The following is a 24,795-nucleotide window of genomic DNA, read 5'->3' on the forward strand; positions in this document are numbered from 1 at the left end:
AACAGAGAGTCACCAGCTCATCTTTCTTCAGTGAGTTATTTTATAAATTCAGACAGAGCAATACTTTTCAATATACACCTCCTCCTCTCTACCGATGCCTTCGGTTAATACGTTTTTGTTTCACCTTGGGGATAGCTGAAAAATTCCTCCACATAAGGTAATCAGCTTATATAACCAGTCCTCGGACTACCGATCATGTTCACATATACTCTTAACAACATTATCCATATAGAGGAGGGGTAGCTGGAGGATTATAAGGGGTATAGAGGTATAGGGAGGGGGGGGGCGAAGTCACTTTATAGTTCCAAAACTGTGATAGCTCCGACACACCTCTGCCCCCCCTCCACCACTTTTAGTACAGTAGCTCATCCAGATTTCTTGATCTCACATGCTTATCCTATCATCTGTAACCAGGGTGAGGAGGTATACCCCACCAGACTCTCATAGACTGCCATTGCCAGCCTGCATTTCAGAAAAGCTTTCCTACAACGGACTTCAGTTAAAATGAATAGATTCAAGCTCACCACGCTGATCCTGGCCTCTGTTACCCGAGCTGATTGCAGGGCACCCGGAGCGGCCGGCGTGTTCCGTCGCACGCCGAGCCCGCTCACGTGGTCCCCCCAGCTGCTTTGCACCACTCGTGCTTGCGCTCCGTCTCCTTCCTCTTCTTCCTGCCGGATCTCTTTTCTGCTGACTGTGCGCCTCTCAGCTCGTTCACCTCCACCACTACTGTCCACTGCAGCGAGGCCGCCACACCCCCTCCCACACCGGACACCTCCATCTCCATACCACAGCGGGGAGCAGATCCGTCCGTCAGGTGGTTTCCTTTTTTCTTTTTTCTCTCTTTCCTCTTTTTCTTTCTTTTTTCGCCCTAATCAGGGACGTTCGTCCCAGGGTCAGCATCATGCCTCCTGGGGGGTGGGGGGAGAGGAGGGAGAGAGCCCTGGAGCGGGCGGAGCTGACGAGATCACATCCTCTCATCACGTGACCCTTGTCCCAGAATAAACAAGGACTTGATTTGTTAATTACGGAATGCATTCGTTATTAGTTGACGAAATCGAAACTAAGGAATAATTTTCTCCATTTATTTGATTGGTCACTTTACAGAGTTTGTTATCACATGACATTAGTCAGCCAATCGGGGTGTCCTTCTACATCCTGTGTTTTTCACGGACATTGAGGAACTTTTCTTTATTCCTGTGAAAGTTTTACTGGTGTTAACAGTGACTCACAGTGCTTGTAGAGATGGACAGATCCCCTGAGGAAGACTTCCCCAGTGACACAGAGACAGCTAGAGGACAAGGTGTTACCAAGAAGCCAAAGGTAACAGCTGCCATTTTTTATAAGAGGACATCAGCAAGGCCTGCTGCCAAGTCTTCCAGTGGCCAAACTTCTAGGCAACCAATCAGAGACATCTGCCATGTGGAGACGGAGACTCTAGCAGAAAATGAGACAGCCATTACTGATGCTGAGGTGGCCCTAAATGTCCATCAAGAAGGCTCTGACACAGAAATAGACAACATCATGCATGTCAGTCCTGCCCTTGCAGATGTGAACATTGGCATTGTAGAAGAGGAGGTACCATGGTCCAGTATTGCACCAGATAAACCTTTTTCGCCACTACTATTCGTACATGACATTGATGATGACTATCAAGAATCTCAATCACCACCATCCTCCTCTGGCTCCATAGTTGTGGATACACCCTCCCATGCAAAGACTGCCACTGTCACCAGTACAAGGACTTTAGCTACTGCTTCCAAGAGCACTCCCCTTCCAGAAAAACCTTCCCCGTCAGCACAACCCAGTGTCAGTGGTAACCGCAAATCTAAGGTATGGGAGCATTTCATAACAGTTGGGGATGGTCGCTTGGCCAAATGTAAGCTATGTGGCAAGGAAGTAAGTTGTGGCAAAGTCTTGGGGCATCTCACCAATGCAGGAATGGATAACCATCTGAGGACACACCACAAGGCAGTGTTGATGAGAGAAGAAAGTGGTTTGGCAGCTCCACCAAGTAAAAGAAAGGGAAGTAGTAGTGCTAGTTCCAGTGCTACTATGAGTTCAGCCTCAGATAACCTGGAAAAGGGGCAAGGGGCTGAAGCTGTTGTTCATCCCAGTAAAGGAAACCAGTCCACCATAGAACAGTTTACTGGTTTTCATCCCAGGGGGATTTCCCGCCAACAGTCCCGCAAGATTACCCGCCTTATAGGTGAGCTCATAGCCATTGGGGGGGCTCCATTTAACATGGTGGAAGGGGAACCTTTTAAACGCCTTCTAAAGGCACTTGCACCCCAATATATTGTACCATCACGTACCACATTCAGCAGAAGTATAGTACCTGCTTTGTATAAATCGTGTGTGGAAAAGAGGAGCTGGGAAAAGCTGCTGGACAGTCTGTACATCTAACCACTGACCTGTGGAGTGCTCCCAGTGGCCAGCATGCTTTCCTATCATTGACCACACACTGGTGGCAGCCCATTGTCACTGAACTTGCCCAAACCAAATCAGGTCCAAGAAGCACAGGGGCTGGTGTTGAGAATACAAATCAGGGCCACCGCTCATTCCTCCTCCATGCAGAGGTATTGGATGAGCAGCACAGCTCACAAAACATAACCAGAGCACTTAAAAAAAATGGTGGAAGAATGGCTTGGGGAACACGGAGATACACATCCGAAGATGGGTTTCGTGGTGACTAACGGTGCAGCCAAAATGATAAAGGCATTGCGTAATGGCAACTTTGTATGTGTGCGATGCTCTGCACATGTCCTCCATCTTGTGGTGAAGGTCGGTTTGGAAGACACCTCAGAGAGCAACACAAAGCTCACAGGAGTTCTGGATTCATGTAGAAAAATTGCAGGGCATTTTCACCGGAGTGTTAAAGACAGCCACTTACTCAGACGGGAGCAGAGTAAGGCAGGTGTTCCTCAACACAGACTGAAACAGGATGTTAGCACCCGGTGGAATTCCACACTAGAAATGCTGGAAAGAATCCTAGAGCAGCAGAAACCCATACATGCAATGTCCCATGAAAATTATATTGGCATCACCAGAGCATTTGGCAGGGAGGAGTGGACCTTAGTTGCTCAGGTGGTTGCTGTACTTAGCCCCTTTCGTGCGGTCACGGAAAAGTTAAGCCAGGAGAAGGCAAGTTTGGCGCAAGTCATCCCTCTCTTTACTCATCTGTTAACCAAAATGGATGCCTTCCTGAATAACAGAGAGAAGTTGACTGGAGGCTATATAGTTGGTGATGTTGCCACACTGGTAAGGAGACTCCAGGTCCTACTACAGCGTAGGATTAAAGAGCTGACAGACACTTGCCCTGATCTAATGCTAGCCACCATGTGTGACCCCCGGATTAAGGGCAAAATGGCTCTCCAAGCAAATGCCCTAACAAGCTGGAGGGACAAATTAATCATCAAGGTGTGTGACAGACAGAGACTATTAGATGTGGGACAAGAGAGGCATGATGAGGAGGAAGAAGCAGAGGAAGATGAGCCTGCAGAAATCTAAGCAACCATCAGCAACACTGCTACAACCTCCTCAAGAGCTGCAGACTTTTGGGCAGAGACATTGCAAAGCCTGGTTGGACAAACCAGACAACCCTCTCGGATACCAAGAGACAAGGTGGCAGACATGGTCAAAATTTATGTGTCTGAACCAAATATATTTCCCACTGCCGATGCCATGAAATATTGGGACGAAAAGAGGGCTATTTGGCCTGCTCTAAGCATGGTGGCCCAGGAGCTCCTATCCTGCCCCCCAACCTCTGTGCAAAGTGAGCAGGTATTTTCTGTCACCGGGAACATTCTATGCCCACAGCGTTCTCAACTGTCCCCTCAGCTCATGGAGCAGATGACTTTTTTTAAAGTCAATTTGCCAAAGTTAGGGTACCCAGCCCTAAACTTTGAAACAAGTTAAAAAGTTGAAGTTACCTCTTCAGTTAAAGTTGAACACTGCAGTTACCCTTGAGTTCAAGTTTCGTTAACAAGTTGGAATGTTTTCCCGTTACTACCAGTTGTTTAAAAGTGAAGCAAGTGACAAGCTTAACAGCCCCTTCAAACAGGTGAGTGGTCTGTCAATCATCCCCTTCCCTCCTAATATCCCATTATTAATTTTAGTTTAATTTATACCTTTCCATCTTTCTTTCAGGATTTAGGAATCCTATTGCTGGACCTTGAAGTGGGTGAAAAAAAGGAGTTTCTTTCAGCAAATCACTGGTGAGTAACTTAAAATTCCATCAATTTTCTTTATAACAGTTGTGCTTTACAGTGCCTCTGCCACTAGAGGGACCCCTAGTAAATGAATGGAGCAAATATTCCAGAGGCATAATGGTCAATTCACACGTACATTATTTTTTGCAGATATTGAAATCTGCAGCATAATATGCAGTACATCAAATCTGCGCAGAATAATGTACGTGCCAATAGAAAATATAAGTCAGTGTATTATTTTTTTTTTTATTTCTCTCCAGTCTGTCCACAGGGCTCTCTCTGCTGACACCTCTGTACATGTCAGCCAGGAACTGTCCAGATTAGAATAACATTTTCATAGCAAAGTTCCTGCTGCTCTAGACAGTTCCTAATACGGACAAAGGTGTCAGCAGAGAGCACTGTGGACAAGGGGGCAGATTTATCAAAACCTGCCAAGAGGAAAAGTTGCCCAGTTGCCCATAGCAACCAGTCAGATTGGTTCTTTCATTTAGCACAGGCCTTGTTAAAAAATTAAAGAAGCGAGCTGATTGGTTGCTATGGGCAACTTCTCCTCTGGACAGGTCTTGATAAATCTCCCCCAAGATGTGGACAACACAAAAAAAAAAAAAAGTGGAAATAAAAATAATGTAATGTTAGTAATAATTTAGACACCACACAGGATAAAGAAAAAAATGTTTTTTTTTTTCTTGAATGGCCAAGGCCTTCAATGCTGCAGTAGTAATAATAACATATCTTAAACAGAACAACAACTGAAACATATCAACAAGGCGAAATAATTTAGTCCCGTATATTTCAGTTTTTTTTGGGGGTATTGCTGCTGCTTATGGGGCATAACGTCCACCCTCAAATCATGCATCGCCTGCATCTGTTGTTGGCTATGGTGGGACAACATGGCCTGAAATTCTCCCATTTGTTTGGCCAACAGGGCTTGGAACTCTTGTTTTTGTGATCGGTGGAGTTCAACCATGGTGCGATTCATCCGGCGCAATTCGCGCGACATGTTCCTGTTCTCCTTGGCCAGCCTTTGGATTTCTTTAGCAAGCTGCAGGTAAGTATCCCTTGGGACAGAGCCAGGAGCTAGGGTTGGGGGAGAGTGGTTGGTGTTGTTCACCTGGGGACACCTCCTCCTCCTCATCTATCTCAGCCGATGCTGAGGACAGGACAGGTGATTGGGGCAAGTTTTGATGGCGGACCATCCTCCCTGCAGATGGACCTGGTTGATCTGGAAAAAAAAAAAAAAAAAAAAATTATTAATTAGTAATGTTTTGACTGAAACAGTAAGAAAGTTTACATTACAGTGTGTCTCATTACTTTGATTAGCTGCCATCATAAGTTCTTAAAGCTTAAATAAATAAATAAACTACAATATGGTGAAAAAGTAATGAGTTTATTTCATCATAGGTAAAGAAGAAGATACTAAAATATTATATTATTAACCTCTGAGGAAATAAACTCATCACTATTTCAGCATTTTGGAGTGTTGTGGGTCTGGAGATGCTGCATTCTCTTGATTGTTCGATATCTATTTATGTATGCATGTGTGTACACACACACACACAAATATATATATGTGTGTGTGTATAAACTGTATATGTATGTATCTATATATATATATATATATATATATATATATATATATATATATATGAATATTTTATTTATATCTATCTATCTATATACATATATATATATATATATATATATATACACCAATATATACACACATATATATATATATATATATATATATATATATATATACATATATATAGCAACAGAAGAATGCAGCAGCACACTACCAGATTTAGGTGAAACATGAATATGCAGTTAAAACATGGAGAGCTATACAGCTATGGTGTAATAGATGCAAATGTGAAACTATGAAATAGTAAGGCACTTAGCTCGCAAATTTGTCTCCGCCGGCGGTCAAATAGCTTGGACCGTCCCACCGCGATAAGGTGGCCTCCTTGGGACGGACCCTACACTGTGAATATGCCTCTGTGTGAACAGTTCAGTAAGCATGGCAGGGTCTGGAACATCCAAGACACCTTATATACACACCTGATAGAGGTGGGTGGGGTGCAAGGCCAACATGGAGGTAGCCACTCCCCCGTATGTGCAATACAGACAAAGAATAAGTCAGCCAGCACTTTAGTTGATACCAAACTATTATATGGACCTGGCCTACAGGTGCACGCTACTAGGCTAGATATACAGCAACAGAAGTATGCAGCAGCACACTGCCAGCACAAGGATATAGGTGAAACATGAATATGCAGTTAAAACGGAGAGCTATACAGCTATGGTGTAGGCCAGGTCCATATAATAGTTTGGTATCAACTAAAGTGCTGGCTGACTTATTCTTTGTCTGTATATATATATATATATATATATATATATATATATATATATATATACATACATATATATATATACCAATATATACACACACATATATATATATATATATATATACACATATATGTATATATACATATATATATATATATATATATATGTGGGTGTGTGTATGTTTGGGATTAGTATGATTGTTTTATATTTTTTGAACAAGTAATTATTAATAATAATAATAATTTATTTTTATTTTTTTACTCACCGCCAGCACTCTCGGATTCAGGCGACATATGAGGACCACCAAGGCCTGTCTCACTCCGACCCTCTGGCAGGAGATGGTTCCGGAACTCCTGCTCCCACTTCCTGAATTCCTTGTTTTTTTTTTATTTTACGCAGGACGGTTGCTTTACAGTCATAATACCTGCATGAGATATAGTTTATTAAAAAGTTTATCATACATTTAAAATCAATAAAAAGTTTTGTTGACAAATGTTACAACTGTTTGATTTTACTTATATGCACAATTGCATATAAGCAACAGATATAGCCAGTGTTACCAAAATGTCTGGTATGTTAACCCCTTAAGGACTAGGGGTTTTTCCATTTTTGCATTTTCGTTTTTTGCTCCTTGCCTTTAAAAAATCACAACTCTTTCAATTTTGCACCTAAAAATCCATATGATGGCTTATTTTTTGTGCCACCAATTCTACTTTGTAATGACGTCAGTCATTTTGCCCAAAAATCTACGGTGAAACGGGAAAAAAAATCATTGTGAGACAAAAATGAAAAAAAAAACGCCATTTTGTAACTTTTGGGGGCTTTCGTTTCTACGTAGTAAATTTTTCGGTAAAAATGACACCTGATATTTATTCTGTAGGTCCATATGGTTAAAAGATACCCTACTTATATAGGTTTGATTTTGTCGTACTTCTGGAAAAAATCCTAACTTCATACAGGAAAATTAATACATTTAAAATTGTCATATTCTGACCCCTATAACTTTTTTATTTTTCCGTGTATGGGGCGGTATGAGGGCTCTTTTTATTGCGCCGTGATCTGAAGTTTTTAGCGGTACCATTTTTGCATTGATAGGACTTATTGATCGTTGATTCATTTTTTCATGATATAAAAAGTGACCAAAAATGCACTATTTTGGACTTTGGAATTTTTTTGCGCGCACACCTTTGACCGTGGGTTTAATTAACAATATATTTTTATAATTTTGACATTTCCGCACACGGAGATACCATATATGTTTATTTTTATTTACACTGTGTTTTTTTTTTTTATGGGAAAAGGGGGGTGATTCAAACTTTTAATAGGGAAGGGGTTAAATGATATTAATTCACTTTTTTTCACTTTTTTTTGTAGTGTTATAGCTCCCATAGAGACCTATAACACTGTACACACTGATCTCTTATACTGATCATTGTTATCCCATAGGGACCTATAACACTGTACACACTGATCTCTTATACTGATCATTGTTATCCCATATGGACCTATAACACTGCACACACTGATCATTATTATCCCATAGGGACCTATAACACTGCACACACTGATCTTTATCATTGATCACTGGTTTCTCATAAGAAACCAGTGATCGATGATTCTGCCGCTTGACTGCTCATGCCTGGATCTCAGGCATTGAGCAGTCATTCGGTGATCGGACAGAGAGGAGGCAGGTAGGGACCCTCCTGCTGTCCTGTAAGCTGTTCGGGATGCCGCGATTTCGTCGCGGCTATCCCGAACAGCCCACTGAGCTAACCGGCATGGTTTCAGTTTCACTTTAGACGCGGCATTCAACTTTGAACGCCGCGTCTAAAGGGTTAATAGCGTGCGGCACAGCGATCAATGCCGCGCGCTATTAGCCACGGGTCCCGTCCGTTGTTAGACCCACCGTGGCCCCGCGTTATAGATCGGGAGCGGACACATGACGTTCCAGTACGTCATGTGTCCTTAAGGGGTTAAAGGGGTATTCCATTATTTTCAATAATGCACTTAATTATACTGTCTGTACCTCTGTGTGGTTTTAATTTTTCCATCTGTGATTAATTACTTAATTAGTAGAATATGCATCATTACAAGTGCCACACACAGTGTAATAATATTTAAATTCCCCATAGACTACTCTTACATTAAAGGGGTACTCTAGTGAAAGGCAGTAAGGAAAAATATTAACTGAACTCTCCAGGGCATGGTTATACAAACTAATATGTTTTCTCTCTATGGTATACTACCCCTTTAACCCATAAAGGACAGTAGGACACAGTCCATGTGATCATATATGAAATTTAAATTGCCTAACTGCTGCAGATGTCATGATCTGTATTGAATGATCATGGTATCTGGTACCCAGAATGAATGCCCAATTGCAGCAAGGGGTTAAACCCTCAGTGAAGGACGGGTTTAACCCCTTGCTGCAACTGGACATTAATTCTGCATTTGCAGCTCCTGAGGTATGATGCACGCTCACCACTCAGTAGGTGGGTACTTTCTGCCTGGCACTTTTCTGTTTAGTTTCTGTTTAATTTCCTTGCACCAGTTGATTTTAAATAAAAAAGGTTTTCACCAGAGTACCCCTTTAACTCCTCTGCTGCATGCTTGAGATCCTGGATGGAGCAACAGAGCATAGATAACACTGATCAATATGCTATGCTACCTAAGTTATCACCCTTTTCACATTATGTGGAATTAAATATAATTATATATATGTAATAAATCCAGCTGTTGAAAAACTACAACTCCCAGCATGCCAACGGCTGTCTCCGGGCATGCTGGGACATCTGGAGGCACCCTGGTTGGGAAACACACACACACATATTTATTATTTATATATATATATATATATACACATATAACATTTACATATAGTACTCACCTTTTGCGGATACATTCGACTGATCGGTCCTTTGCTCCAACATGGACCACAGCGTCTCTGACCCGCTTCCAGGCCGCAAATTTCTCCTCACTGCCCACGGTGGTGGTGAACAGTGTGGCTTTATGTCTGGTGACAGCCGCCACCAGAGCTAGATTTTCATCTGTGGTGAACCTGGGGCCACGATTCTTTTTGGCAACAGGTGCCGACTCCTCCCCTCCACTTTCCGAACTTGGTGATGGGGACACTGACCACCCAAGTCCGTGTTGTCTACTAGTGGTGCCACTGGCAGTGCCACTGCTAATGTTGCCCTGATAAAGGCGCCTCCTTCTCCTCTCTCCTCTTCCACCAACATTCACACTGACACCTGCACTCTCACTCACTCTCATACTCTCACCTTCCTCTCTCCCAGCCACACTTTCATGCTCTCCTCCAGACATTTTTATTCACTCAGTATCACAGTATAACAGCTCACAACAACCAACACAATACTGCATGCAGCTCAGCCCAGGTGGAAGTGGAAGTTGCTGGAACGAATTCGATTTTTTTTGTAATTTCAATAAACTTTATTGACAAAATTGCGGATGTATTCGTTATGCAATAACGAATGTATCCGAATAACGAATGTAGCCGAATAACGCATGTAGCAGAATAACGAATGTATCCAAATAACGAATGTATCCGAATAACGAATGTATAACGACTGCAGCCAACTAACGAATGTATCCGAATAACAAAAGCACCCGATAACAAAAGAGATGACGAATATATCAGAATACCGAACAAATGATAATGAATCCTATAACAAAAGTCCATTATAACAAATGCCTATGAAAACTAATGTTTCTGTTGACGAATGAATCCGATAACGAATGCGTTCGAAAATTTTGACCGCCATTTTAGATAATAACGAATCTGTCCGAAAATGTCATCGGAAAATGGCTGCCGAACCGAAAACATACGAATATAGGTGTAAAAAGAAACGAAAAGAAACGAAAATTTTTGATGTGCACATGTCTATCATGTAATCTTCATACTACTTAGCTGACACATAGTAACAAACCTCCTCCACATGTTATTGACTTACTACTGGGGTGACACACTGTAACAAACCTCCTCATAATGTAATCTTCTTACTACTGGGGTGACACACTGTAACAAACCTTCTCCCCATGAAATATCCTTACTACTATGGTGACACACTGTAAAAAAACCCTCCTCCTCATGTAATCTCCCTTACCACTGGGGTGACACACTGTAGCAAACCTCCTCCTCATGGTATTAACTTACTACTGGGGTGACACACTGTAACAAATCTCCTCATCATGTAATCTCCTTTCTATCGGGGTGACAATCTGTAATAAACCTCCTCCTCTTGGAATCTCCTAACTGTTGGGGTGACAAACTGTAACAAACCTCCTCATTAGTTCTCCTAACTACTGGGGTGACACACTGTAACAAACCTCCTCATCATCTAATCTCCCTACTACTGGGGTGACACACTGTAACAAACCTCATCCTCATGTTATTAACTTACTACTGTGGTGACACACTGTAACAAACCACATCCTCATGTAATCTGCTTTCTACTGGGGTGAAACACTGTAACAAACCTCATCCTCATGTAAACTCCTTATGACTGGGATGACACACTGTAATAAAACCCATCCTCATATTATTAACTTACAACTGGGGTGATACACTGTAACAAACCCCCTACCTATGTAATCTTCTTACTACTGGGGTGACACACTGTAACAAACCCCCTCATCATGTAATCTCTTCACTACTGGGGTGACACACTGTAACAAACCCCCTCGCATATAATCTTGTTACGACTGGGGTGACACACTGTAACAAACCTTCTCCTCATGTAATCTCCTTACTACTGGGGTGACACACGGCAACAAACCTTCTCCTCATGTAATCTCCTTACTAATGGGGTGACACACTGTAAAAAACCTCATCCTTATGTAATCTTCTTACTACTGGGCTGACACACTGTAACAAACCCCCTCCACATGTTATTGACTTACTACTGGGGTGACACACTGCAACAAACCTCCTCCCCATGTAATCTTCTTACTACTCGGGTGACACACTGTAACAAACCTCCTCCACATGTTATTAACTTACTACATGGGTGACACACTGTAACAAACCTTCTCCTCATGTAATCTCCTTTCTACTGGGGTGACAAACTGTAACAAACCTCCTCATGTTATTAACTTATTACTGGGGTGACGCGCTGTAACAAACCTCCTCATCATGTAATCTCCTTACTACTGGGTTTACACACTGTAACAAACCTCCTACTCATATCATCTCCTTACTACTGGGGGTGACACACTGCAACATAACTTCTCCTCATGTAATCTCGTTTCTTCTGGGGTGACCCACTGTAACAAACCCCATCTTCATGTTATTAACTTAATACTGGGGTGACACACAGTAACAAACTTGCTCACCATGTAATCTCCTTACTACTGGGGTGACACACTGTAACAAACCTCCCCCTCATTTTTTCTTCTAACTACTGGGGTGACACACTCTAACAAACCTCATCCTCATGTAATCTCCCTTACTACTGGGGTGACACACTGTAACAAACCTCCTCCTCATATAATCTCCTTATTACTGGGGTGACACACTGTAACAAACCCCCTCCTCATGTAATTCCCTTACTCCTGGGGTGACACACTGTAACACACCTCTTCCTCATGTAATCTCCTTACTACTGGGGTGACACACTGTAACAAACCCCCTCCTTATGTAATCTCCTTACTACTGGGGTGACACACTTTAACAAACCCCATCCTCATGTTATTAATTTACTGCTGGGGTGACACACAGTAACAAACCTCCTCCTCATGTAATCGTCTTACTACTGGGGTGACACACTGTAAAAAACCTCCAGCTCATGAAATCTTCTTGCTACTGGGGTGACACACTGTAAAAAACCTCCCCCCAATATAATCTCCTTACTACTGGGGTGACACACTGTAACAAACCCAATCCTCATGTAATCTCCTTACTACAGGGGTGACACACTGTAATTTACCTTCTCCTGATGTAATCTCCTTTCTACTGGGGTGACACACTGTAACAAACATTTTCATGATGTAATCTCATTATTACTGGGGTGACACACTGTAACAAACCTCCTCATCATGTAATCTCCTTTCTACTGGGGTGACTCACTGTAACAAACCTCCTCCTCATGTAATCTAATTACTACTGGGGTGACACACCATAACAAACCACATCCTCATGTAATCTCCTTATTACTGGGATGACACACTGAAACAAACCTTCTCCTCATATAATCTCCTTTCTACTGGGGTGACACACTGTAACAAACTTCTCATGTAATCTCCTTAGTACTGGGATGACACACTGTAACAAACCACATCCTCATGTAATCTGCTTTCTACTGGGGGAAACACTGTAACAAACCTCATCCTCATGTAAGCTCCTTAAGACTAGGATGTAAGCTCCTTATGACTAGGATGACACACTGTAATAAAACCTCCTCCTCATATAATCTCCTTATTACTGGGGTGACACACTGTAACAAACTCTATCCTCATATTATTAACTTACTACTGGGATGACACACTGCAACAAACCCCCTCCTCATGTAATCTCGTTTCTTCTGGGGTGACCCACTGTAACAAACCCCATCTTCATGTTATTAACTTAATACTGGGGTGACACACAGTAACAAACTTGCTCACCATGTAATCTCCTTACTACTGGGGTGACACACTGTAACAAACCTCCCCCTCATTTTTTCTTCTAACTACTGGGGTGACACACTCTAACAAACCTCATCCTCATGTAATCTCCCTTACTACTGGGGTGACACACTGTAACAAACCTCCTCCTCATATAATCTCCTTATTACTGGGGTGACACACTGTAACAAACCCCCTCCTCATGTAATTCCCTTACTCCTGGGGTGACACACTGTAACACACCTCTTCCTCATGTAATCTCCTTACTACTGGGGTGACACATTGTAACAAACCCCCTCCTTATGTAATCCCCTTACTACTGGGGTGACACACTTTAACAAACCCCATCCTCTTGTTATTAATTTACTGCTGGGGTAACACACAGTAACAAACCTCCTCCTCATGTAATCGTCTTACTACTGGGGTGACACACTGTAAAAAAACCTCCAGCTCATGAAATCTTCTTGCTACTGGGGTGACACACTGTAAAAAACCTCCCCCCAATATAATCTCCTTACTACTGGGGTGACACACTGTAACAAACCGAATCCTCATGTAATCTCCTTACTACTGGGGTGACACACTGTAATTTACCTTCTCCTGATGTAATCTCCTTTCTACTGGGGTGACACACTGTAACAAACATTTTCATGATGTAATCTCATTATTACTGGGGTGACACACTGTAACAAACCTCCTCATCGTGTAATCTCCTTTCTACTGGGGTGACTCACTGTAACAAACCTCCTCCTCATGTAATCTAATTACTACTGGGGTGACACACCATAACAAACCACATCCTCATGTAATCTCCTTATTACTGGGATGACACACTGAAACAAACCTTCTCCTCATATAATCTCCTTTCTACTGGGGTGACACACTGTAACAAACTTCTCATGTAATCTCCTTAGTACTGGGATGACACACTGTAACAAACCACATCCTCATGTAATCTGCTTTCTACTGGGGGAAACACTGTAACAAACCTCATCCTCATATAAGCTCCTTATGACTAGGATGTAAGCTCCTTATGACTAGGATGACACACTGTAATAAAACCTCCTCCTCATATAATCTCCTTATTACTGGGGTGACACACTGTAACAAACTCTATCCTCATATTATTAACTTACTACTGGGATGACACACTGCAACAAACCCCCTCCTCATGTAACTCCCTTACTCCTGGGGTGACACACTGTAACACACCTCTTCCTCATGTAATCTCCTTACTACTGGGTGACACACTGTAACAAACCTCCTCATAATGCAATCTCCTTTCAACTGGAGTGACACACTGTAACAAACCTCCTCCTCGTGTAATCTCCTTACTACTGGGGTGACACACTGTAACAAATCTCCTCCTCATGTAATCTCCTTACTACTGGGGTGACTCAATGTAACAAACCTCCTCCTCAAGTAATCTCCTTACTACTGGAGTGAAACACTGTAACAAACCCCCTCTTCATGTAATCTCCTTACTACTGGGGTGACACACTTTAACAAACCCCATCCTCATGTTATTAATTTACTGCTGGGGTGACACACAGTAACAAACCTCCTCCTCATGTAATCTTCTTACTATTGGGGAGACACACTGTAAAAAAAAAAAAAAAAAAAACCTTCTCATGTAATCTTCTTACTACTGGGGTGACACACTGTAACAAACCTCCAGCTCATGAAATCTTCTTGCTACTGGGGTGACACACCGTAAAAAAAACCTCCCCCCATGTATTATCCTTACTACTGAGGTGACACACTGTAACAAAGCTCCTCCTCGTGTTATTAACTTTCTACTGGGGTGACACACTGTAAGAAACATTCTCATCATGTAATCTCATTACTACTGGTGTGACACACTGTAACAAGCCTCCTCATCATGTAATCTCCTTTCTACTGGGGTGACACACTGTAACAAACTTCCTCCTCATGTAGTCTCCTTACTACTGGGGTGACACACCATAACAAACCCCATCCTCATGTAATCTCCTTACTACTGGGATGACACACTGTAACAAACCTTCTCCTCATATAATCTCCTTTCTACTGGGGTGACACACTGTAACAAACCTCCTCATGTTATTAACTTACTACTGGGGTGACACACTGTAACAAAACTTCTCCTCATAAAATCTCCTTTCTACTGGGCTAACTCACTGTAACAAACCCTTTCCTGATGTAATCTCCTTACTACTGGGGTGACACACTGTAACAAACCTTCTCCTTATTTAATCTCCTTAATACTGGGGTGACACACTGTAACAAACCTCCTACTCATGTAATCTACTTACTACTGGGGTGACACACTGTAAAAAACCTCCTGCCCATGTATCCTTTTTACTACTGGTGTGACTCACTGTAACAAACCTCCTCCTCATATAATCTCCTTACTACTGGGGTGACACACTGTAACAAGCCTCCTACTCATGTAATCTCCTTACTACTGGGGTGACACACTGTAAATAACCTCCTGCCCATGTATCCTTTTTACTACTGGTGTGACTCACTGTAACAAACCTCCTCCTCATGTCATCTCCTTACTACTGGGGTAACACACTATAACAAACCTTCTGCTCATGTAATCTCCTTACTACTAGGGTGACCCACTGTAACCAACCTCCTCCACATGTAATCGTATTACTACTGGGGTGACACACTGTAACAAACCTCCTCCACATGTTATTAATTTACTACTGGGGTGACACACTGTAACAAAACTTCTCCTCATGTAATCTCCTTTCTACTGGGGTGACCCACTGTAACAAACCCCATCTTCATGTTATTAACTTACTACTTGGGTGACACACTGTATCAAACCTTCACCCCATGTAATCTCCTTACTACTGGGGTGACACACTGTAACAAACCTCCTCCTCAATTTGTCTCCTAACTACTGGGGTGACACCTCTAACAAGCCTCATCCTCATGTAATCTCCCATACTACTGGGGTGACACACTGTAACAAACCCCAACCTCATATTATTAACTTACTACTGGGGTGACACACTGTAACAACCCCCCTCCTCATATAATCTTCTTACTACTGGGGTGACACACTGTAACAAAACCCATCCACTATTATTAACTTACTACTGGGGTGACACACTGTAACCAACTGCCTCCTCATGTAATCTCTTTACTACTGAGGTGACACAGTGTAACAAACCTCCCCCTCATTTAATCCCCTTACTACTGCGGTGACACACTGTAACAAACCTTCTCCTCATGTAATGTCCTTACTACTGGGGCGACACACTGTAACAAACCTCCTCCTCATGTATACATCTTACTACTGGGGTGAAACAATGTAACAAACCTCCTTCCCATGTTATTAACTTACTACTGGAGTAACGCACTGTAACAACCCCCTCCTCCTCTAATCTACTTTATTCTGGGGTCACACACTGTAACAAACCTCCTCCTCCTCGTGTAATCTCATAACTACTGGGGTGACACACTGTTACAAACCTCCTCATCATGTAATCTCCTTACTACTGGGGTGACACAATGTAACAAATCTCCTCATCATGTAATCCCCGAAATTAAAAATGTCAAATTCCTAGTTGTAGGCCAGGGGGAGGTGTGGGTCCATGTGCCCAGGAAGGTCAACCTTACCTGGGCAAGTCCTCCTGAAGGGTCCCCTGACTGACTTCCATACCTGACAATAATTGAAAAACTGAGAACCGGTATGAGATCGGATATGAAAGCTGAATCCAGGTCACAGTTCCACGAGCTGGGCATGTCCGAGTGGTACGCGTTCATAAAACTGTATCGCAGCATCACGAGTAAGTACCTTAGAACGGCCGCCTGCCTCAGAATAGTAGGAGAGCAAGCCGTCCAGCTGTTTTCTCAGGGTACGCCAGGGCCGAGCGCGGGCTCCCCTGGGGTCGAACCTCTGGTTTCTCCCTTGGTATTTTCCAAGGGGATCGGGATGGTTCATGTACCCGAACGGGGGCAGGGCAGTCCCTGGGTGAATCCTCTGGAAGGGTCCCCTGAAAGGCTTCCATGCCTGTAGACTTTTGACATGCAGAGAACCAGAGACTCTATAAGGGCGGGAGGCATGAGTCCCTGTACACAGGCAGGGCATGCCGTCCTTGGGCACAGGATCGGTGATGCGGACCCCCCGGTGGCGGGGAGCAGAAGCGTCGGGCGAGTTGGCAAACATTGGCGGGCAGTCCACCAAGGCACCCCGGCCCTCCGGAGGTGAAAAGAAAAATTACAAAGTCCAGGTTGTTGGCCAGGGGGAGATGCGAGTCCAAATGCCCAGGTGGGTCAACAGAACACAGGCAAGGCCTCTGGAAGGGTCTTCCATGCCTGTAGACTTTTGACACGCAGAGAACCAGAGAGGCTATAAGGGCGGGAGGCGCGGGTCCCTGTACCCAGGCAGGGCGCGCCGTCCTTGGGCACAGGATCGGTGACGCGGACCCCCCGGCGGCGGGGAGCAGAAGCGTTAGGCTAGTAAGAATACATCGGCGGGCGGTCTGCCGAGGAAGTTCGTCCCCAGGGGAGCCTGCACTCAGCCACTCTCTCAGGGTACGCCAGGGAGGAATGCAGGCTTCCCTGGGGACGAACCTTCCTGTTTCTCCCTTGGTATTTTCCAGAGGGATTGGGCTGGTTCACTTACCCTACCCGGGGCTGGGCTGTCTCAGGGGTGAAGCCTCCGAAAGGGTCCCCTGACAGGATTCCATGCCTGTAGACTTTTGACACGCAGAGAACCAGAGAGGCTATGAGGGCGGGAGGCGCGGGTCCCTGTACCCAGACAGGGCGTGCCGTCTTTGGGCACATTATCGGTGACGCGGACATCCCAGCAGCGGGGAGCAGAAGAGTCGGGCGAGTAAACAAACATCGGCGGGCGGTTCGATGAGATGCCCCGGCCCTAGGGAGGCAAAATTAAATATTTCAAAGTCCAGGTTGTCGGCCAGGGCGAGGTGCGGGTCCCTGTGCCCAAGAGGGTCAACCGAACACATGCAATGCCTCTGGAAGGGTCTTCCATGCCTGTAGACTTTTGACAAGCAAAGAACCAGAGAGGCTATAAGGGTGGGAGGCGCGGGTGACACGGACCCCCCCGGCGAGGGGGAGCAGAAGCGTCGGCGGAGTAAGAATACATCGGAGGGCAGTCCGCCAAGGAGGTTCGCCCCCCCCCCAAGGGAGTCCGCACTCTGCCGCTCTCTGTGTACGCCAGGGCTGAGCGCGGGCTCCCCTGGGGACGAACCTTCCGGTTTCTCCCTTGGTATTTTCCAGGGGGATTGGGCTGGTCCCCAGGTGAAGCCTCCGGAACGGTTCCCTGACAGGCTTCCATGCCTGTAGACCTTTTACACGCAGAGAACCAGAGAGGCTATAAGGGCGGGAGGTGCGGGTCCCTGTACCCAGCAGGGCACGCCGTCCTTGGGCACAGGACCGGTGACGCGAGCACCCCGCAGTGGGGAGCAGAAGCGTTGGGCGAGTCAACAAACATCGGCGTGCGGTCCGCTGAGGCCCCTCAGCCCTCCAGAGGCGATATGAAAAATTACAAAGTCCAGGTTGTCGGCCAGGGGGAGATGCGAGTCCCTATGCCAAGGATGGTCAACCGAACATGGCAAGGCCTCTGGAAGGATCTTCCATGCCTGTAGACTTTTAATATGCAGAGAACAAGAGAGGCTATAAGGGCGGGAAGTGCGGGTCCCTGTACCCAGGCAGGGCGCTCCGTCCTTGGGCACAGGAACGGTGACGCGGACATCCCAGCAGCGGAGAGCAGAAGCCTCGGGTGAGTCAAAAAACATTGGCATGCGTTCCGCTGAAGCGCCTCGGCTCTCCAGAGGTGAAATGAAAGATTACAAACTCCAGGTTGTCGGCCAGGGGGAGATGCGAGTCCCTATGCCCAGGATGGTCAACCGAACATGGCAAGGTCTATGGAAGGATCTACCATGCCTGTAGACTTTTGACACGCAGAGAACAAGAGAGGCTATAAGGGGGGAGGCGGAGGTCCCTGTACCCAGACAGGGCGCGCCGTCCTTTGGCATAGGATCGGTGATGCGGACCCCCCAGCATCGTGGAGCAGAAGCTTTGGCCGAGTCGGCAAACATCGGCGGGCGATCCGTCGAGGAGGTTCATCCCCAGGGGAGCCTGTATTCAGCCGCTCTCTCAGGGTACGCCAGGGGCAAGTGCGGGCTCCTCTGGGGACGAACCTTCAGGTTTCTCCCTTGGTATTTTCCAGGGGGAATGGGCTGGTTCATGTACACGACCCGGGGCTGGGCAGTCCATGGGCGAAGCCTCTTAAACAGTCCGCTGACAGGATTCCATGCCTGTAAAACTTTGACACTTAGAGAACCTGAGAGGCTATAAGGGCGGGAGGCGCGGTTCCCTGTACCCAGGTAGGGAGCGCTGTCCTTGGGCACAGGATCGGTGACGTGGACCCCCCGGCAGCGGAGAGCGGAAGCATCGGGCGAGTAAGAATACATCGGCGTGCGGTCCACCGAGGAGGTTTGTCCCCAGGGTAGCCCGTACTCAGCCGCTTTCTCAGGTGCCCAAGTACAGCGCTCCCTAGTTGGGTACAGGGAACCGCGCGTGCTCCCCTGGGGACGAACTTTCCGGTTTCTCCCTTGGTATTTTTTACCAGAAAACTCCTTTAATAGCACAGTGTTATACAGCACTGCACGGGAATTTAAGAATAAGCAGCCTATTTTTTTGGTGTGGGTCCGACTGCTGAGACCCCCACCGATCATCTCAGTTGAAGTGGTTCTCCAGCTGTTGGAAAGCTAAAACTCCCATCATGTCTGGAAAGCCGCAGGCATTATGGGAGTTTTAGTTTTGTAACAGCTGGAGAGACACAGATTGGACACAGTTTTACCCATCATCACTGCAGAACTTACAAGTGACTACAGCCCTGATGGGACAGTCAGGAGAACACACAATGATATCAGTGACCTGAGTGACGTCTTCTCACTTGAGTGATATTTTCTCTGTTATCTTTTCTTCTTCATCTGGTCCAGAGACCAGGTCTTCCTCCAGCTCCATCTTTTCTGCAGAGTCTGACATCCAGACATCATTGGCTCCTCACATTGTCAGCAGATCCTCATCCTCTGCATGAAGACAGTCATCATTATAACCTTGCCAGAAAGTGAACTTTAAATAAAATACTGCCCCACACCGTACCCTGAATATAAAACTGCTATACACTGTACCCACTAAATATAATCCTGCCCCATACTGTACCCTGAATATAATACTGCTATACACTATACCCACTAAATATAATACTGCCACACACTGTACCCTGAATATAATACTGCCACATACTGTATCCACTGAATATAATACTGTCCCACACTGTACCCTGAATGTAATACTGCTATACACTGTACCCACTAAATATAATCCTGCCCCACACTGTATTCACTGAATATAATACTGCCATACACTGTACCCTGAATATAATACTGCCATACATGCATACACATCATATAAACATATACTGTGTATATGTCCTCTGTATGTCCTCTGTGTCCTCATCACCTCCGCCAAACCTATCACTACTATAACCCCCCTACAACTCTCATCACTCCCATAACCCCCCTGCACCTCTCATCACCCTCATAACACCCCCTGCACCTCTCAACAACCCCATAACACCCCCTGCACCTCTCAACAACCCCATAACACCCCCTGCACCTCTCAACAACCCCATAACACCCCCTGCACCTCTCAACAACCCCATAACACCCCCTGCACCTCTCAACAACCCCATAACACCCCCTGCACCTCTAATCACCCCCATAACACCCCCTGCAACTCTCATCACCTCCATAACCCCCCTGCACCTCTCATCACCCCCATAACACCCCAAGCACTTCTAATCACCCCCATACCCCCCTGCACCTCCATACCCCCCCGCACCTCTCATCACTTCCCCTCTGCACCTCTCATCACCCCCCTGCACCTCTCATCACTCCCATAACACCCCCCTGCACCTCTCATCACCCCCATAACACCCCCTGCACCTCTCAACAACCCCATAACACCCCTGTACCTCTCATCAACCCCATAACACCCCCTGCACCTCTCATCACCCCCGTAACACCCCCTGCACCTCTCATCACCCCCATAACCCCCCTGCACCTGTCATCACCCCCTTAACCCCCCTGCACCTTTCATTACCCCCATAACCCCCCTGCACCTCTCATCACCCCCATACCCCCTAAACCTCTCATCACCACATAACACCCCAAGCACTTCTCATCACCCCCCTGCACCTCTCACCACCCCCCTCCCTGCACCTCTCATCACACCCCTGCACCTCTCATCACCCCCATAACAACCCCTGCACCTCTCATCAACCCCATAACACCCCCTGCACCTCTCATCACTCCCCCCTGCACCTCTCAACACCCCCTCTGCACCTCTCATCACCCCCCTGAACCTCTCATCACCCCTCCTGAACCTCTCATCACCCCTCCTGAACCTCTCAACACCCCCTGAACCTCTCATCACCCCCCTGCACCTCTCATCACCCCCCTGCCCCTCTCATCACCCCCCCCTGCCCCTCTCATCACCCCCCCTGCCCCTCTAATCACCCGCCCTGCCACTCTCATCACCCCCCCTGCCCCTCTCTTCACCCCCCCTGCCCCTCTCCTCACCTATCTGCACCTCTCCTCACCCCCCCTGCACCTCTTATCACCACCATTACACCCCAAGCACCTCTCCCCCCGCACCTCTCATCACCATTGCAAACCCCGCCACCCCTGCAAGTTCACCTACCCTGCTGGCTGCCGGGGATCGGTGCAGCGGAGGCTGCTGCTGCTCCTATGCACGGGGAGGATCGTCTGGACTGGAGATCATGCAGGGACAGGTCAGGTGACTGGAGTAGACGTGTGTGCCTGCGCAGGGCATGTCGACTCCCAACAGCCCCTGGCCTGTCCGGCCCTGACAAGCTGGAAAAAAAAAGGTCCAGGGCCGGCTGGGCCTCCTGAAGCTCTGGGCCCCATACAGGTGTATGGGTTGTACCCCCCTGATGGCGGCCCTGATCTTACTATATGCTTTCCTTTGCCATCATAAGGTGATTTCACAGAAGGAACTGCTGGCATAGCATTTTCTTTATCTGATACGGTAATACTGGTAATGCTAGAACTGTCTTCAGGAGTAACTGGGTAGGACATGGTAAGTTTGTAAGAAGTCAAAAGTGAAATTTTTGTAGCTGAATTGCCATTTACTTTGGCCTGCTGGGAATCTTGCACAAACACTCCATTAACCATCACTTGAGTTGATTCTGTTAGACATTTTCTGTCTGTGGTTGGGCACTTCTATACCTCGGCAACTTTCAAAATTTTAAAGGAATCTTCTGTCTGTTAAATCTGACTGCTTATACTTTCAACCTGTTTAGGATTTACCTCTTTGCTATTAACAGTAAGGTGTTCCTGTACACTGAAGGATTTTGCCATATTTTTGCTCTTTCCAGATTTTGCCACAAGCTGCAGAGATTTTTTAACTGTCTTATGTGCCTTTCTTAAGGGCAGTATAGCTCGGTGTAATCTTTTGGATAAGCGCTTGTTCTTACACAAAGGTATTTCGTCAGACAACATACCTAAAACAACTTTAATATTTTCTTCTGACTGAGAGAACTATTGAATTCATCTAGTACACCTTTTAATAAGCACTGAAGTTACCCCTTTTTTATTCAGTCTATTCTTTATTGTGGAAATATCAATTTTGTGCAAGGCTTTATTTGATGGAACTGGGCTACAGGTGACTGCTGTGTCTCAACACTGTTATCCACTTTTAATGAGAGTGTCTCAAGGTTGTCATTTTTACTTTCTATTAAAATTGGAGTGTTTGTCTGAATTTCTGAGATAGTCTCCTCATACTTATGCCACCTCCAGGCTCTGTCATTGTGCCACCATGTGACATGTGGCTCCTTGTTAGATTTGGGCCTTCGTAGCCACACGCTGGGTCCTGGGACCCTTAAACTTGATATTTTTAAATTAAAGCCCTCTTATGTATGCATCCTCCTGCCAGATCCAGGCTGTGTCTTTCAGCAACTAGATTGTTTTGGGATGCAACTGGGCCTGTGCCTAATATGTTTGGATGTTAGCATTACCTAACATGAGTGCTTAATAGAAATATCAACATTGATATTTCAATCTTATTGCTCATTAAATCCCCCGGTGTACTGCAGATGCCTTTTCCTGACTGTTTGTTTCAGGAACTAATTTACTTAATGCTGCTTCTGGCCTTGGCCCTCCAATTTTTGGATATTTAGCACTAGCTAAATACATGCTTAATTGAAATTTCAACATTGATCTTGCAATGTAAAGGGGTTATGAAACCCTCGGGTGTACTGCTGATGCATGCTCCTGACTGCTTCTGTGTCTTTCAGGAACTACTTGGCTTATTGATGCTTCTGGGCTTGGGCCTTACATTTTTGGATGTTTAGCACAAGCTAAATACATGCTTAATAGAAATTTCAACATTGATCTTTAAATGTAAGGGGTTATGAAACCCTCTTAGGTACTTCTGATGCCTGCTCCTGACTGCTCATGTGTATTTCAGGAACTACTTGGCTTACTGATGCTTCAGTCCCTGGTAATTAGTGGTGTACCCCAAGGTTCAGTACTGGGCCCGCTGTTGTTTAATTTATTTATCAATGATATAGAGGATGGTATTAACAGCTCTGTTTCTATCTTTGCAGATGACACCAAGCTTTGTAGCACGGTACAGTCTATAGAGGATGTGCATAAGTTACAAGATGACTTGGATAGACTAAGTGTCTGGGCATCCACTTGGCAAATGAGGTTCAATGTGGATAAATGTAAAGTTATGCATCTGGGTACTAATAACATGCATGCATCGTATGTCTTAGGAGGGATTAAACTGGCAGAGTCACTGGTAGAGAAGGATCTGGGTGTATTTGTAGATCACAGACTACAGAATAGCATGCAATGTCAGGCTGCTGCTTCCAAAGCCGGCAGGATATTGTCATGTATAAATGAGGCATGGACTCAAGGGACAGGGACATAATACTCCCCCTTTATAAAGCATTGGTACGGCCTCACCTGGAATGTGCTGTTCAGTTTTGGTCGCCTGTTCATAAAAGGGACACTGCGGAGTTGGAAAGGGTGCAGAGACGCACGACTAAACTAATATGGGGCATGGAACATCTTAGCTATGAGGAGCGATTAAAGGAGTTACAATTGTTTAGTCTTGAGAAGAGACGTTTAAGGGGGGATATGATAAACGTATATAAGTATATAAATGGCCCAAACAAAAAATATGGAGAAAAACTGTTCCAGGTTAAACCCCCCCAAAGGACGAGGGGGCACTCCCTCCGTCTGAAGAAGAAAAGGTTTAGTCTAAAGGGGCGACACACCTTCTTTACCGTGAGGACTGTGAGTTTATGGAATGGTCTACCTCAGGAACTGCTCACAGCAGGAACAATTAACAGCTTTAAAACAGAGTTAGATACAGTTCTGGAACAAAATAACATTAATGCTTATGCAGAATTATAAAACTACATCCCTTTCCCTTATCCCCTTACACCCTTCACTTCAATTCCCTGGTTGGACTTGATGGACGTATGTCTTTTTTCAACCATACTAACTATGTAACTATGATTAAGAACTTGGGCCTTAAATTTATG

The 24,795-nt window shown here is 45.3% G+C and overlaps 1 long non-coding RNA gene across 2 annotated transcripts; it reads right to left on the reverse strand.

Moving 5' to 3' along the window:
- Positions 1-4,516: 4,516 nt before the first annotated feature.
- On the reverse strand, positions 4,517-23,558 carry LOC130290342 (uncharacterized). 2 transcript variants are annotated; one of them, XR_008847573.1, is made up of 4 exons: positions 21,921-23,558; positions 20,091-20,245; positions 6,829-6,987; positions 4,517-5,433 (listed from the first exon to the last, which is right to left on the reverse strand). It is a non-coding gene; the product is annotated as an uncharacterized LOC130290342 (long non-coding RNA). The 2 variants fall into 2 exon arrangements; XR_008847574.1 differs by having other exon boundaries at positions 20,110-20,245; positions 21,921-22,094.
- Between the last annotated feature and the right edge of the window lie 1,237 nt (positions 23,559-24,795).

Source organism: Hyla sarda, chromosome 9 (genome assembly GCF_029499605.1).
Source record: "Hyla sarda isolate aHylSar1 chromosome 9, aHylSar1.hap1, whole genome shotgun sequence".
Taxonomy (NCBI): domain Eukaryota; kingdom Metazoa; phylum Chordata; class Amphibia; order Anura; family Hylidae; genus Hyla; species Hyla sarda.